Consider the following 14680-nt stretch of genomic DNA (forward strand, 5'->3'; position numbering starts at 1 on the left):
CTGATGATACAGGATATGACTTTGATGGTGTGTGTACGCCGACATGACAGAAAAGAATAGACACTAAAATAAATATTTTTCCTAAGATTCACATATGCTTATCTATATTTACAGATAAGAATATCTCATTAAAATGGCATCTAATGACATTGAAGAATGCCACGAACCAAAGGAGCATCAGATCTATCAGAATTTATGAGAGGACGAATCATGGAGCAACATAAAGATGGTTTTAATCAATGCAAAATAACAGGAAATCTACTACTAATAGAATGATCGTAAAATTCACAAGAGAGGATAAAGAATGCACAAAACCTCAGCCAGGTCACTTCGGGTCTTTTGACAAAAACCTTGCGGCTTGTGAAAAAATTTTGAAGAGAATTCTCGGTGCAAGGCCTCTAATATTGCAACACAAGCTGGTGTCAGGCCCAGAACGGCTGTCAGGTATCGTCACAAGCTGCGATACTATGGGCGAGAAGGAAACTTCTTCTTCGCTCTGCCAACATCAAGCACAGAAAAGATTGGACTCATGATATGTTGGAGAGACCTATAACCTTTTGAACCAATGTTATTTTCTCTGATGAGTCATGATTTGCATTATTCTCCGACAGTGGAAGGATATAGGTATGGAGGCTCTCTCAGCAAGAGTTTGACTTAAAAAGACTACAATTAACGCTGAAAGATGAGAGTTTCTCGGATATGGTATGGGGTTCAATTTGAAGTGACGATCGCTCAGATCTGGTGAAGTGCGAAGAAAACATCAATTCTGCTAAATATGTTTCAATATTACATGAAGAACTCCTACCAATATTCTCAAGTGTTAAAATGAACCAAGTTTACTTCCTATTTATGAAAGACGGATTTTCTTGTAACTTTTCTAGGGCGGCACAAAATTGATTGTTCCAAAATGGGATTAATAAATTTCCATGGCCAAGTCAGTCCCCGGATATGCTCCCAATTCAAAATCTTTGGGGCAAATTAGACCGGAGCTTTCACAAATAGAAGAGGACGGTATCTTTTAGTATCATTGCGTCATATATGGCAGGAAATTCCTCAAGATGATGTTCATCAACTGATCAATGCCATGCTTGGAAAGATCCTAGCATTGAAAACAGCAAAGAGAATGTAAACCAAGTATTACTTATTAGATTTGTGTCCATTTTTTTTTGTTGATTTTGTTATATAAATTATGTGTTTGTTGAAATAAACTGTTTCTATGGGTGTCTATTATTTTCTGTCATATCTGTGCATGGATGCGCACGTGCGTGTGTGTATGTGTGTGTGTGTGTTTGTGTGTGCATTCGTTTCCTGTGTTATTCGTGTGCTCCCGTATATAGACCTGCTTGATAAATGAACTCAGGATGTCTGACAAACTTCCTTTAGAAACTGAAAATAAATAAATAAATTTTAATTTAAAATCTATGGAACGAAAAATCGGAAATAGAAAAAAATAAAACGATTTTTTATGCAGTTGGAACTGGATTTTTTTAATTGATCACGTGTTCGTGAGAAATTCCCATTTTATTTTACACGCATGTCGAGAATATTTCCGCCCAAGAGTTGTAACTAAGTTAGAGTTTTGATCGAAACATGTTTGTAAATATGTAGCCAAATAATATTTAAATAAATAAAAAGGTTTATACATAATAAAAATGCTATTTATTATTGAACATTTTATATTGTTGAAGATTAAAAATAAAACCGTTTATATTGTATGAAATTATAAAAAGTGTTATTTATACTGTTTAAAACTTTTAAAAGCTCTGTATACAGTGGGGTGAAACAAATATTCGTACACATGAAAAATTTTATTTTAATGTATGTAAAACCCTTAACTGAAATAAAATCTGATACATTTTATGTATAAAGATACATACGACTAAAAAAATAATAATAAACTTAATCAATTCTTATTCTAACAAATATTAATGTATTATTTTCATTTTAAAAGGGTGAAAAAGTATTCGTACAAAAGAACTAAGGCATCCTTGTGGAATATCCTTTATTGAGTTCAATCTATTCCTGTACATCTCAACTAATGATTTGCACAAATTGATTAGTATTTTGTTTTCATTCTTCTTGGCATATTGTCTTCAAATTCTTGATATTTTGGGGCTCTTTTTCCAATTTGAATTTTCAAATATCGCCATTAATTATCGATTGGGTTCAAGTCCGGGGACTGACTTGGCCATTGCAAGACATTAACCTTATTTCCAGCGAACCATTTCTTTGTAGATCCAGCGGTATGCTTAGAATCTTATCCTGTTGAAAAATCAGGAGGTAGCCGAAGCTTGTCAGCAGAAGTCATCAAATTATCTTGCAGAATTTTCGTGTAGCTTTCAACGTTCATCTTTACCATTTATTATTGATATTACACCAACATCTTTTGCAGAAAAAACGGCCCCATATCGTGATGCTGCAACCACCAAACTTTACAGTTGGCACAGTATTCTTTCGTAATTAGGTTTCACCGTCTATTCTCAATGATTTCGATGATTATAACCAAACAACTTTATTTTCGTTTCATTTGCCCATAGTACGTTTTCCCAAAACATATATTCTTTATCTTTATGCTCTATATCGAATTTTAACCTAGCATTTCTGTGTCGTTTCATGAGAACTTGAGTCTAGGAAGAATATATCCATGCACGCGCACATAGAAACATATACATAAACACACATAAGCACCACCCCATATATATATGAACTTAACGGAACTACAAGAACCCCTGACTCATTATAACTTAACCACCACTCTCATAATCTTTAACCTTTAAACCTTTATACCCACATTTTTAACTTTGTTTTTTTTAATCTCTCAATCTAATAATTTATTCTATCTCTATTCCTATCTTCATCCTTACTTTTATCTAGATCCCCCCCCCAAAAAAAAATTGCATGGATACATTTGCTCATGGGTCGTGCGTATATACATGAATATATATTTGTATATCTTTGTCTATGTGCGTATGGTGTATGCGTGCCTCTGGGTGTTAGTGTCTGTATATATGTGTGTATCTATGGATATGCATGGGTGGGCGTATGTATGCAGGTATAGCTATATCTGGATGTATATGCATGTATGTGTTTGTATATGTATATGTGCCTGTATCCACAATACACCTGACACTGAAAATAAAGATAAGCATAACGACTGCTCAAAGCACCATGTTAGGAACCCATCCCCTATATATAAACTCAATGGAACTACAAGAACCCCTGACTCATTATAACTTAACCACCACTCTCATAATATTTAACCTTTAAACCTTTATACCCCCTTTTCTAATTTTTTTCTAGACACTATAACTTAATCCCTATCTAATAAGCAAAGCAAATCAATACAGACCCCTAAATATTAAACCAACAACATGTATTTTGAACATGTCTTACAATGCGTCTACCTAACCTCGCATTATTAACTACACCCGTTTATTTATTTATTAAGTTATGTTTTTTATTTATTTATTTATTTATTCATCCTAACTTTACTTTATTTACTTAGTATGAATATACAGATGTCTATATATATATATATATATATATACATATATATATATATATATATGTATATATATACATATATATACATATATATATATGTATATATATGTCTGTATATTTATATTCTTTACTATGTATATTTATATAATTGTATATACGTGTATGTGGGTACATGTGTATGTATGTATGTATGTATGTATGTATGTATGTATGTATGTACATCTACTTCTTACTGGAGATCTATATCTCCGCCTATATGTATATATGTAGGCCTATATGTATATATGTATGTTTATGTATATGAGTATGTATATGTGTATAGGTGTTTTGTGTATGTGTGTGTATATCTGCATATAGATGCATGTATGTCTGCATATACATTGTTTATATATGTGTATATGTGCGTATGTGTCTGTATGTGGATGTGTAGAAATGTACATATATATGTGTCTGTATATATGCGTATTTGCGCATGCGTTGGCGTATATATTAACCCTTAACTACATAAAAACAACTCATCATCAACTGAAATGAACAAGTCGATTATGGCATTCTAAATGAAACCTTTTTACTTGTCAAACACATATGACACTCACACAACCCCCTCTCTCTCTCTCTCTCTCTCTTTCTCTCTCTCTCTCTCATCTACTTTATATACCTGACTAAACAACCAAAAGAAGTCAAAATTTTAAAACCTAAAAACTGAAATTCCTCCCCCCTCCTTTTCTTAGACCCTCTTCTTTTACCATCCTCTCTCCCCTCCCTATATCCATATATCTCCACCCACGCCTACCTGAATCTGCTACCCCCCCCAAACACACTACAATCTGATATATTTTAACCTTCAAAACTTAAATATTGTTGTTACCCGTCTCCCTCCCCCTTATTATCTCACCCCCCCCCCCTTTTTTCCTCATATTTCCTCTAAATTCTTCTTCTTCCAAATACTAACAACCATTTCTGTAAGGTCTGACGAGGCTGTTGGATCGTAAATATGCTCCAACATCCGAAACATATATAGCCAAACAGATAAAACGGTAATAATATATAATGTGTGTGTGTGTGTGTGTGTGTGTGTGTGTGTGTGTGTGTGTGTGTGTGTGTGTATTATATATACCCTGGAAAACCTCATCAGTATGCCCTATATTTAAGAATTCAGGTGATAAGTCATCTCTCTCTCAGTACAGACCAATAAGTCTCCTGTGTGTCATGAGTAAGTTGCTGGAATCCGTATTAAATATAGAAGTAGTCAACCACCTCAGCAGAAATACCCTTTTTAGTGACATGCAATATGGTTTCTGTTCTGCTAGATCTACAGCAGATGCTAACAGGATTAGTGAATCTACAGCAGATGCTCATAGGATTAGTGAATCTCTTGACAAAGGCTTCCTTTCTAGGGCAATTGCTGTTGACATATCAAAGGCCTTTTTTTTTCTTTATTTTTACAAGGTAGTCACCACTTATCAAGGCCCGGATGCCACTTGGGGATAAGGGTTATTGCGTGTACAGTACGTTAGTGTTGGAGATATGATAAAGTGTCTTATTTAAGGAGGCGGTTCATCAGGAATTTGTTTACATTGGACTTGAAGACATCCAGGTTGTAGTCAGGTGGGAAAGAGGCAACCGGAACAGAGTTCCACAGGTGTGCACTTCTAAGAAAGAAGCTTTGTTCATGGAATCTACGTTTTGATTTTGGCACAGATAAGGAGTGGAGAAAAATTTTTACAATGGTTTCAGCCAGGCGGGTGTTTATCGTGAAAGATTGGCGAGGGGGAACAGAGGTTGCAGTTCAGATGAGCACCTGCCATGGTAGTTACGATAAGACAAAGACAGGCTCGCGACGTCTCTCCTGTGGGAGAGAGGTTGCAGGGAAGAGAAAAGGGCATCACCCACTAGGTCACAAAGCCTATTTTGTACTCTGTCAAGGCAGGATAGGCTGGTTTTTGCAGCTCCTGCCCATATGTGGCAGCAGTACTCCATCCTTGGCCGTACTTGGCTTTTATACAGATAGAAAATTTCATCAGGGGTGAGATATCTTCTGGAGCGGGAGAAGGATCCTTCAATTTTTCCAGCGACCTTGGCAACAACTTGATGTACGGATTCCATTTCAGGTAAGGGATAAAGGTCAATCCCAGAAGCTTATCAAAACATGGAGCTTCTCCTAGATGAGAACCACCTATTTCAATTGATGCCAGATGGGGATCAGAGCGTTGATGATGTAACGATAGGAGTTTGGTTTTAGATGCATTAAAAGTAACCAGCCACCTCCTCCCCCACAGTACCACGCGCTCAAGATCAGAGGAATTAGAATCTGAAAGATCTTTGCCATTTACGGTCTTTGATGTGTTGCCATAGATGGTCATGTCATCAGCATAGATGTCAATGAATGATTTAAGTATGTGTTTTGGGAGATCATTGATCAGGAAGAGAGTTGGTCCTAGGATGGACCCCTGAGGGACTCCAGCGTTAATACTGAAGGCTTCTGATTTCTGCCCATCAACCACTACTCTTATGAGCCTATCAGAGAGAAATGATGTTATGATCGAGAAAACATCTCCAGTTATACCGTAGCTGGAAATCTTGTGAAGTAGGCCCTTATGCCATACCTTATCGATGGCCTTTGATATGTCAAGAACAATTGTCCTAGAGAGGAAGCCTTTGTCAAGTGATTCGCTAATCCTGTGAGATATAACAGTTAGCACATCTGCTGTAGATCTGGCAGAACGGAAACCATATTGCATGTCACTAAAAAGGTTATTTCTGCTGAGGTGGGTGACTTCTCTATTTAATATGGATTCCAGCAGCTTACTCATGACACACAGGAGACTTATTGGTATGTACTGAGAGGAAGAGGACTTATCATCTGAATTATCAAATGCAGGGCGTACTGATGAGGTTTTCCAAGGTGTTGGGAAGCACTTCTCTTTATGGCAATACTTAAACAGTTTTGTAAGTATGGGGGCAAGTTCTAGTTGAAGCTTTTTCAGCACAATGATTGGAATGCCGTCAGGACCAGTTGCTTTACTGGAATCAAGGTTCTTGATTAGCTTGGCGACATCACACACAGATATTTGTATGTTGCAGAGCGTGTTGTCCGTTATAGGAGGAAATACGGGGAGTTGATGGCCTTCGTCGCATTGGGTAGAATTAGCTGCAATGTTCTTGGCAAATAGTTTGGCCTTATTTGATGCTGACGAGATGACCTCAGGTCCATTGATGATGATTGGGATAGAACACACGCTTCTGTTCAGGATCCTGTTTGCTATTTGCCAAAACTGGTGGGAATCAAGCCGCTGCTCAGCTACTGTGGATTTAACGGACTGAGATTATAGCTCTCTTGCATTTTTTATTACTCTTTTGCAGTGGTTGCTGGCAGTGCTGAAGGCAGCTTTAGTCTCAGTGCATCTATTATGTTCGTAGCTATGGAAAAAGTAATTTCTGTGCGTGATGGCAGCAGCACATTCTGGGGAGAATCATGGCTGGCTGTTAGGTTTTTGTTGGAATTTTTTGGATGGTATGAATCGGTCTATGCCTACAATTAGCCATTCGGTCAGGTCTGATACTATGGAGGACACATCCTTTTTAAACATGGAATGCAGTGGTATATCAGATATAAGTGTACAGAAGCTATCCCAGTCAGCGGTAGAGTATCGATATACAGTACGGTGGAGAGGTACATCTCCAGACTTATTGCATTTCTTAACTGATACAACCGCGCGGTCGGAAGATCCCAGAAGAGACAGAACGGAACTTGAACAGAGCTCAAGGGAAGTTGTGAGAAAAAGGTCTAGAAGGCTAGCATACTGACCGGAAGTATCGGGCACTCGGGTGGGTTTGTGAACAATCTGGGTGAGGTCATAGGCAATAGCAAAATCATGACAGAACCTCCCCTCATCATCTGTCTTGTTAGAGTGGGTCAGCCATTCTGCATTGTGGACATTGAAGTCACCACAAATGTGGATGTTAGCTGAAGGATGAGCAGACAGGATGTGGTCAATTTTTTCAGATATACTCTTAAGGATAGTAACTCCGCTGTTGTGGGGGCGATAGAGAGCAAATATAAATGGAGTGGCGTAAGCAAGTGCAACCTGGAAGCCTTCGATAAGGTATGGCATAAAGGGATACTTCACAAGATTTCCCGCTACGGTATAACTGGAAGTGCTTTCTCAATTTTCTCTCTGATAGGCTTATATGAGTAGTGGTTGACGGGCAGAAATCAGAGGCCCTCAATATTAACGCTGAAGTCCCTCAGAGGTCCATCCTGGGTCCAACTCTCTTCCTGATCTACATCAATGATCTTCCAAAACACATACTTAAATCATTCGTTGACATCTATGCTGATGATACGACCATCTATGGCAACACAGGCTGTAAATGATCTTGAGTGTGTGGTACAGTGGGGGAGGAGGTGGCTGGTTACTTTTAATGCATCTAAAACCAAGCTCCTATATTTACATCATCAACGCTCTGATCCCCATCTGGCATCAATTGAAATGGATGGCTCTCATCTTGGGGAGTCACCATGTTTTGACAAGCTTCTGGGATTGACCTTTACTCCTGATCTGAAATGGAACACGGATATCATGTTTGTTGCCAAGGTCGGTGGAAAAATTGAAGGATCCTTCTACTGCACAAGAAATTATCTCACTGATGATGCGATTCTCTATCTATATAAAAGCCAGGTACGTCCAAGGATGGAGTACTGCTGCCACATATGGGCAGGAGCTGCTAAAAACAGCCTATCCTACCTTGACAGAGTACAAATTAGACTTTGTGGCTTGGTGGGGAATGCCCATTTCGCTTCCCTGCAAACTCACTCCCACAGAAGAGATGTTGCGAGCCTGTCTTTGTTTTATCGTTATTTCCATGGTAAGGGCTCGTCTGAGCTCCAATCTCTGGTCCCCCTCGCCAATCTTTCACAATAAACACCCGTCTTGCTGAAACCATTGTCAATAATTTTCCCCACTCTTTATCTGTGAGAAAAAACAACACGTAGATTCCATGAGCAAAGCTTCTTTCTTAGAATGCACGCCTGTGGAACTCTCTTCCGTTTGCCTGTTTCCCACCTGACTACAACTTGAATGTCTTCAAGTCCAACATAAACAAATTCTTGATGAACCGCCCCCTTAAGTCTCTAATACTAACGATTACTATGATACTGTCCGATTGATTACTGTACACGCAATAACACTTACCCCGAGTAGCTTCCGGGCCTTGATAAGTGATGACTACCATGTATATATATATATATATATATATATATATATATATATATATGTATATATATTATATATACACATATATAAAAACTATATATATATATTATACATATAATATATATAATATATATAATATATATATCATCTAGATATATTTTATATTATAGATATATTATATATAGGTATATAATATATATTATATATATTGATATATATGTATTATATATATATATTATATATATTATATATAGATATATTATTTATATATTATATATATAAATTATATATATTATATATATTATATATATATTGTACATATATATATATATTATATATATTTATATATATAATATATATTATATATATTATATATATTATATATATTGTATATGTATTACTTGTATATTATATATAATATATATATTATATTGAGTATATGTATATTATATATCAGTATATATATATCATATATGCTATAAATTTAATGTATATAATATCATATATACCATATATATATTATATATATATATTATATATATTATATATATATTGTACATATATATATATATTATATATATTTATATATATAATATATATTATATATATTATATATATTGTATATGTATTACTTGTATATTATATATAATATATATATTATATTGAGTATATGTATATTATATATCAGTATATATATATCATATATGCTATAAATTTAATGTATATAATATCATATATACCATATATATATTATATATATATTATATATATTATATATATTATATATTATATAAATTGTATATATATAATATACATATATATAATATATATATATATATATATATATATATATATATATATAGAGAGAGAGAGAGAGAGAGAGAGAGAGAGAGAGAGAGAGAGATACAGATATAGCGAAAGGAAGAAATGTATACATCAGCTGTTCCGTGGACAATTAAAATGAATTTCAGTCTAGTTATAATTTTTTTATAATTCTATTTGTTGTGCCTGCTCTACGCCCGCGCCAAAAAGTATTGTAAGCTGCGTTTGATTTGCTTAAACAATACATCATGTTCAAAGAAATGCAGACACTTCGTCATTCTTCAGACGTATTTTCTTTTTTCTTTTTTTGTTTCACTTTGTCTATCGTTTTTCAAACAGAATGAATAAACATATTTGTAAATGATGGATTACTTAGCGAAGAGAATAAGGTAAAAAAAAGACTTTTTGAAAAAAAAAGGAAAAAAGCGAAATTTCTAGAAAACCGATACAATGAGACGTCTGGCTGGAGAGACGCAGGCAGTCTTGCAAATAACGAAAGGAACAAACACACAACAAAAGAAGTGTGGGAGAGAGGAAGATACAACATGTTGCTTAGATCACGTAAAACTTCTCTTCAACTAGACATACGAGGAGTTTTATCACAGAAACACTTTTGGACCCCTTAATAAATTCAATAGGAGAATGGAAGATAAATTATGTTATGGTGTGATGCTCTTCTACCCTATTTCGTAACCATGTGAACTCTTCTGGACGCTATCTATAGCGGAACCTACGACAAAGGACGAGCTATCTTTCTTTCACAATCTTACTTTAGAAGTAAGAGACGCCATTCTTACCATGTTGAGAATTCGAGCATTGTGAATGATGATGGATTTTCTTCCATTGGGTTGAGACATAATTCTAAGTAAAACAAGGGCCCACCCTTCCAGGTATTGTTTCCCTCTTTGGGGTTGGAGTAATTTTATTGCTTACTGGCTGGGGCGGTCTAACCGGGAAATTCCGACGGGCTTGTCCCGAAATTTTGTGCAAGGCTAGAATGTTCGTCCTTTAAGCGCGCAGGCTTGACTCTCTCCACTTCCCGACCTTGTGTCACATTTTTCTGTGTTGAGAAGGAAGTAAATAATCAATCATTTTTATAATAAATATCTCCTAGTTCCTCGTTTCATTATATATATATATATATATATATATATATATATATATATATATATATATATATATATATATATATATATACATATATATATATAAAAACAAGAACTAAAATAGGAAACCTGGATATATAGATTTAACCTTTTCTCAATTTCAAACATGGCAGTTTATACACCCGAAGAAGGTCGAAGGTTACATCAACCGAAACGTTGTGCAAATAACACAGAAGATGAGAGCGTTAGTCTGAAGAACCTAAATAACATGAACAATAATTCTTTATCTAAAAAAACTCAGGATAGCATTTTGGTTTAGAAGATAATTTCTGGAAATGCCTTCCCAACTATTAAATCATTTCTCTCTGATAGGTTCTTAAGAGTAGTGGTTGATGAGCAGAAATCAGAAGCTCTCAGTATTAATGCTGGAGTTCCTCAGGGGTCCATCCTGGGTCCAACTCTCTTCCGGATCTACATCAATGATCTTCTAAACCACATCCTTAGATCATTCGTAGATATTTATCCTGATGACACTACGATCTATGGTAACACTTCAAAGACTGTAAACGACCAAGTTCTCTCTGACTCTCTCTCTCTCTCTCTCTCTCTCTCTCTCTCTCTCTCTTTCCTCTGATCTTCAGCACGTGATACAATGGGGAAAGAGGTGGCTGGTTACTTTTAATGCATCTAAAACTAAGCTTCTATCTTTACACCATCAACGTTCTGATGCCCAGCTGTCATCAATTGAAATGAATGGCTCTCGTCTTGGGGAGACTTCATGTTTTAACAAGCTTCTGGGCTTGACCTTTACTCCCGATCTGAAATGGAACATGTATATATATCAAATTCATTGCCAAAGTCGCTGGAAAAATGGTTGGATTCTTCTACCGCTCCAGTAGATATCTCACTCCTGATGCAATTCTCTACCTATATAAAAGCCAGGTTCGGCCAACGATGGAGTACTGTTGCCACATCTGGGCAGGAGCTACTAGAAGCAGCTTATCCTGTCTTGATAGAGTTCAAAATAGACTTCGTAGCTTAGTGGGGGATGCCCTTTTCTTTTCCCTGCAACCTCTTTCCCACAGAAGAGACGTAGCGAGCCTGTCCCTGCTTTATCGTTATTTTCATGGCAGGTGCTCATCTGAACTTCAATCTATGGCCCCCCCTCGCCAGACTTTCACGAAAAACACTCGTCTAGCCAGAACCACTATGAACAATTTCCCACACTCTTTATCTGTGTCTAAACCTAAACGTAGATTCCATGAACAGGGTTTCTTTCTTAGAACTGTTCGCCTGTGGAACTCTATTCCGTTTGCCTGCTTTGCAGCTGACTACAATCTGATTGTCTTCAAGTCCAACATGAACAAGTTCTTATTGAACCGCCCCCCCCCCCCAATTAATCTAAGTTACAAAATTCCCACTAATGTTTACTACGCTAAAATCACAATGAGTAATTAACCCTTATCCTCGAGTGGCCTCTGGTCTTTGATAAATGGTGACCCCATGTAAAAGTAAAAAAAAAGGACGAGTTCAGGAAGAAACCAGGCGGCCATATTAATAACAGATATTATGAAAAACAAGCATATATTTCGACAAGATTTCTAAAATAATTCTTGCAATAAAAATACAACTCATTTTTTTACAAAAATATTTTTTATAAATTTACTTTTCCTACAAATGTTGTTTCAACCTTACTTTTAGTTTTTTATTGTTACTACTACTACTACTACTACTACTACTACTACGCTTGTTTTGAGTTCGAAAGTGCCTCTGTTAATTTTTACTGTGTCTCCATTGTTACTATTTGTTTAAAGAGGTAGAAATAAAATTTAAATTTCGACGTTTTTTTTTTACTATTATTATTATTATTATTATTATTATTATTTTATTTTTTACATAGGCATCACCACATTATCAAGGCCAAGAGGCCACTCAAGGATAAGGGTTAAAGAGTGTACAGTAGAAATTGGACAATATAGTAATCATTAGTAATGAAAATTTGGTAAATTTAATAACTTATATGGAACGGCTCATCAAGAACTTATTTACTTTAGACTTGAAGACAACCATATTGTAGTCAGCCGGAAAGCAGGAAAACGGAAGACAATTCCACAGGCGTGCAGTTCTAAGAAAGAAGCCTTGTTCATGGAATCCACGTTTAGGTCTAGGCACAGACAAAGAGTGGGGGGGAATTATTGATAGTGTTTACAGTTAGACGAGTGTTTCTTGTGAAAGTCTGGCGAGGGGGGACCATAGATTGAAGCTCAGTCGAACACTTTCCATGAAAATAACGATACATCAGAGACAAACTCGCAACATCTCTTCTGTGAGATAGAGGTTGCAAGGAAGAGAAAAGGACATCTCCCACGAGGCCACGAAGTCTATTTTGAACTCTATCAAGGCAGGCCAAGTCCTTTCTAGCAGCTCCTGCCCAGATGTGGCAACAGTATTCCATCCTTGGACTACCTGGCTCTTATATTGATAGAGAATAGCATCAGCAGTGAGATATCTACCGGATCGATAGAAAGATCTCACCATTTTTTCCAGCGGCCTTGGCAGCAGATTTGATGTACGTGTTCCATTTCAGATCAGGAGTAATGGTCAAGCCAAGAAGCTTGTCAAAACTTGAGGCCTCCTGAAGACGAGAGCCATTCTTTTCAATTGATGCCAGATGTGGATCAGAATGTTGATGATGTAAAGAGAGAAGCTTGGTTTTAGATGCATTAAAAGTAACCAGCCACTCCTTACCCCATTGTACTACGTGCTCAAGATCAGAGGAGAGAGAATTGGAGAGAACTTGGTCGTTTACTGTCTTAGATGTGCTACCATAAATGGTAGTGTCGTCAGCATAAATGTCTACAAATGATGTAAGGATGTGATTTGGAAGATCATTAATGTAGATCAGGAAAAGAGTTGGGCCCAGGATGGACCCCTGAGGGACACCGGCATTAATACTGTGAGCTTCTGATTTTTATTATCTATATATTAATTTGCTTGTCCGTACGGTGTGACGTCATCATCATCGCAAACATTAATTAATGAAACGCGTCATCATCATCGCAAACATTAATTAATGTGAATTATATCCCTTTATTGTTCAATCTTTATCAGTTAAAAATCATTAAACCCCTTTTATTTCCCAAAAGTTCCCGAACAAAAATAAAAAATAAATAATAACTGTCTATTTATGGTTCCGGATTATTTTAAAGGCAATTATGCATAGAAGGTATCGTTCCACCGTTTAAATAGTATAGTATTTTACTTACATTTTTAACGATGTCTTCTGTTTATTATTGTAGGAACGCTTATTCTATTTTATTCAGTAATAAATATATTTTTTACATTTAACGTTACGAGTTCGTTTTTTTTTTTTTTTTTTACTGTGCCACTTTATGTTTTTTTTAATTTACTTTTGAGTGAGCCTTATACAACAAAAAATATGTTTAGAAATACATGTTACAAAAGTCAAGAATGACTTTATTAAATAAATCACCAAAGTCACCATTCGCAAATACAGTCAAAACATATTTTACGTCTTGTTCTGTTTTGTTTTTGTTTTACGGCATATCAATCCTTTTTCGTGTTATTTAATGCCGAATCGAGTAATTTTGTAACATTTATACAGCTTCACGTTGTTTACATAGTTATTACTTATGTTTTGTTCGTTTTATTTTGCTTCTTTTACAGGCATTCATCTTCTAATGCCCACCGGCACAACAATTTTTTTTTAATATGAAATAAAACAGTGTTTCATTACTTACGATTTAATTTATTTAAAGAAATATTTATTTCCTATTTAAAGATTTTCAGTATATTTTATTTAACTGAAGAATTTTTCCATTATTTTTATTACATTGTTAGGTGAAGTTTCAGAATAGTTAACCCCCCTCCCCATATTAAGAATGGCTTTCAGCATGATTCTTACAATAGGTATCAAAGTTTTTTTTTGGTAAATATCCAGATACGCTATTACAGAACACCGACCACTCTAATTTGTTTTTCATAGGTAATTGAGGTCGCTGACAACGAATC

Source organism: Euprymna scolopes, chromosome 14 (genome assembly GCF_053919585.1).
Source record: "Euprymna scolopes isolate OS-2025 chromosome 14, ASM5391958v1, whole genome shotgun sequence".
Lineage (NCBI taxonomy): Eukaryota > Metazoa > Mollusca > Cephalopoda > Sepiida > Sepiolidae > Euprymna > Euprymna scolopes.